The following is a 3,848-nucleotide window of genomic DNA, read 5'->3' on the forward strand; positions in this document are numbered from 1 at the left end:
TACAATAGTTAGTAGACTTATCTATTTTATGTACATTAAGTGTTTTGTCTGAACATATGCATGAGAATCGCATGTGTGTCTTGTGCTTGGGGGGGTCAGAAGAGGATGTTAGATTCCCCAGAACTGAAATTAGAGACTGTTCTGAACTACCATGTGGGTTCTGGGAATTGAACCCAGGTCCTCTGCAAGAGCAGTAAGTGTTCTGAACTCTGAGCCATCTCTTCAGCGCTATGTCCACCCCACCCCCTTTTTCTACAGGGTTTACTAAGAAGCTGTGGCTGGTCTAGAACTCATTATATAAACCAGGTCAGCCTCAAACTCAAAGAGATCCTCCTATGTCTACTTCCTGAGTGCTGGGATTAAAGGCGTGCACCACCACCCAGCTCACCAATGGGATTCTATATGCTATAAACCTTCACTTACTGGCCGGTGTTTCCAATGACTCCTTAACTACACACAGTGATTACAGCCCTATGTCATTATTTCACAATATAGAGCTGAAATTGCAGACTTAATCCAGAGAAAACACACACCAGGTATTATAGTAAAAATACCTGTTGAAAGACTTCCCACCTATAGACACATACAGCATAGCTCTTCGGGAATAGAATATCATTTTCCTAAAATCTTGGCAAGAAGCTGTGGCACTCTGGTAAGACTGGAGGCGTGAAGGAACAATTTCTCCTTCCTGTGGCACCCACTGTTCCAGCTTCCCATCTCTGCAAATGGCTTGAAGTGATTCTTCTTCTTCTTCTTCTTCTTCTTCTTCTTCTTCTTCTTCTTCTTCTTCTTCTTCTTCTTCTTCTTCTTCTTCTTCTTCTTCTCTCCCCCTCCTCCTCCTCCTCCACCTTTTTCTTCACCTTGTTACCTTAACTCACAACCTACAGAAGTAATAAAAGATGAAACACAGTGGTAGGATTACAGTGCAGTATTGAGGGGCCATGACCACTTTAAGATGAAGTTCAAGAATGCATAAGCAAGCACCAGATTCCTCCAGGTCAGGCTGCTGAGAAGGGGTTGGGGGCCTCGGGGAGACTGCTTGTGGGAGAGGTGTCTGCTGTGGAAGCTGGGGGGCTGGGTTTGGATACACAGCACCCACAAAAAAGTCAAAGCAGAGTATGGAACCCATGTTAGCACACACCTTTAATCCTAGCACTCAGGAGGCTAAGGCAGGGGATCTCTGAGTTTGAGGCCAGCCTGGTGTACATAGCAAACTCTGAACATCAATGTACACATGGTGAGATTCTAGGTTTGGGTGTTTGTTTGTTTGTCAAAAAAACAAAACAACAACAACAAAACAAAATAGAAAAAGAAAACCTGTGTCTTAGCATGCATCTATAACCTGAGCATTGGAGTGACAGGCAGGAGGCTCCTGGAACTCATTGGTCAGCTAGCCTACCCTAACCAGTGAGCTCGAGGTTCTATCAAAGACACCACTCCAAGAGGCTTGGGAAATAGCTCACATTTAAGAGCACTCATTTCTCTTGCAGAGGACCCAGGTTTGTTTTCCAGCGCCCATGTAACACCTCACAACTATCTGTAACTCCAGTCATAGAGGATCTAACATTTTTGCAGACACCACACACATGGTACTCATACATACAGGCAGACAAAACAGTTATAAACATTAAAAACAAAACAAAACAAAAATGCAAACATCCTTTTTTAAAAAGAAAGAAAAAAGAGAAGAAAGAATGAGCCTCGGGGCCTAGCAAACACAGAAGTGGATGCTCACAGTCAGCTACTGGATGGATCACAGGGCCCCCAATGGAGGAGCTAGAGAAAGTACCCAAGGAGCTAAAGGGATCTGCAACCCCATAGGTGGAACAACATGATGAACTAACCAGTACCCCGGAGCTCTTGTCTCTAGCTGCATTTGTATCAAAAGATGGCCTAGTCGGCCATCACTGGAAAGAGAGGCCCATTGGACTTGCCAACTTTATATGCCCCAGTACAGGGGAATGCCAGGGCCAAGGGGTGGGGGTGGGTGGGTGGGGGACTGGGGGGGGAGTGTATTGGGGACTTTTTGGATAGCATTGGAAATGTAATTGAGGAAAATACCTAATTAAAAAAAAAATAAAAGCCAATTTATCATATGAAAAAAAAAAAAAAAAAAGAATGAGTCTGTCTCAAAAAGTAAGTTTGGATACAAACTTGGCGGCGAGGTACGGCCATGGAGGTGGTTTCCCAGGGTGAGGCTTAATCATTGTACTTGGGATACGCTGGTCCTTGTGACTTCTCCAAAGGCAGAAAACTCAACTGCATAATTTGTGGAAATGTGGTCTATGCTCACACTCTTCCCTTTATAAAATTCTCTATGAAAATATTTATTAAAAATATGTAAATACTCTTTATAAAAATAAGCAAATAAGGGGGGAGTAAGAGAAGACACCTGATGTCATATTCTATCTACATGCATGTGCACCTCTCTGTCTCTCTCTGACACACACACACACACACACACACAACAATGGAGAACTGAAGTGCTTTTGGGTTCAAGGTGAGGCCAGTGACACAGAGGCCCCTCTTCTTCTCTCTTGGGATACTTGGCATGAAAGTTAGGGATGACAACAATATCCCTCTGTGCCACTCAAAGCCACATCACAAGTGATTATAATCATGAAACCAGGCACATTGTAATTTATTCAGGCATCCACTTATGAAATATGTCTGACACCCACTCTCTACCTTTAAATTGCTCACAACACTGGGAGGGGCCCAGTTATGAAAACAAATAGTTACAAAACAGAAGGCTAAATAATGGAGCAAAAAGCTGTAGCATAGGGGAGGAGCCTGACCTTTGAACATGGATGGGGTGGGGGTGGGGAGGACCTGAGAGTCTGAGGTTACAGCAAGTACCTGGGGCCACCAGTGCCAGAAGTCTAAGCCAAGTCCAAGGTCCAGGCTCAAAGTCAAAGTCAAACAGCCAGAAGGACAAAGCAAAGTGCCCAGAAGAAATGCTTGCTGCTGGAACATAGGTCCAAGCATCAAAGCAACGAGCACCATGTTGCTGCTCCACCCCTCTCCTCAGCAGAGACCCCAGCTATTGTCTCAGGGTGATCAACATGGATCTGTCAAACTGCAGGACTGTGGATCCAATGCTGAGCTGACCTTGCTCTTTGGATGGATAGGGGATGTTTCCTTAGGGACCTGGAGGGAAGCACTGGATGCAGCGGGTAGATGAGGGAGTGCTTTGCAGGGCCACGCGTTGGTAGGCTCCAAGTCTGAGGGGTCCTGACAAGGCTATACTTGGTTTTTGGGAATCCAGCTTTGAAACAATGGGGTGTGACCCTGGATCAACTGGTATGGCTTACGGTGGAGGCCACAAAAAAAAAAAATTGACAGCAGCAAAGGAATTTTGAATGCACAACTACCTAACTTTAACTCAAACTGAATGCATAATGAACCCGAGGTATTTAGGGCCTTACTCATCCATGTGGTGTCACGTGACTTCACCGAGCTGTTGGTTCTAAAGAATTCTGAGCACAGAGTCCATGTTCCTTGAGTGGAACATGTTGTCATGCCACACAACACCAACACACACTGCTCATTTCATTGTGGGAAACAAAAACTGTCACCATTATTAAGTGTGTAGGTATCCAATTAGTAGATCTTTAAATTGTACTGGGCTAGAATGTTTGTTTATATAAATCAGTGCTTAAGGGCTGGCGAGATGGCTCAATGAGTAAAGGTGCTTGCTGCCAAGCTTGAGGGCCTGAGTTCGATCCTCAGGCCCTACTAGGTGGAAGGAGAGAGGTGATTCTCTTCTCTGACCTCCACACACATGTGTACACAGACACACAGACAGACATAATATTTTTTAATTGCTGCTTGGATTCTGATTTAAG

The 3,848-nt window shown here is 44.6% G+C and overlaps 1 non-coding gene across 1 annotated transcript; it reads left to right on the plus strand.

Annotated features, from left to right (window-relative positions):
* The first annotated feature begins 2,146 nt into the window (after positions 1–2,146).
* LOC115032051 lies at positions 2,147–2,304 on the plus strand. Its single transcript, XR_003837698.1, has one exon. It is a non-coding gene; the product is annotated as a U1 spliceosomal RNA (small nuclear RNA).
* The last annotated feature ends 1,544 nt before the right edge of the window (positions 2,305–3,848 follow it).

This window comes from Mus caroli, chromosome 9, assembly GCF_900094665.2.
Source record: "Mus caroli chromosome 9, CAROLI_EIJ_v1.1, whole genome shotgun sequence".
Taxonomy (NCBI): Eukaryota; Metazoa; Chordata; class Mammalia; order Rodentia; family Muridae; genus Mus; species Mus caroli.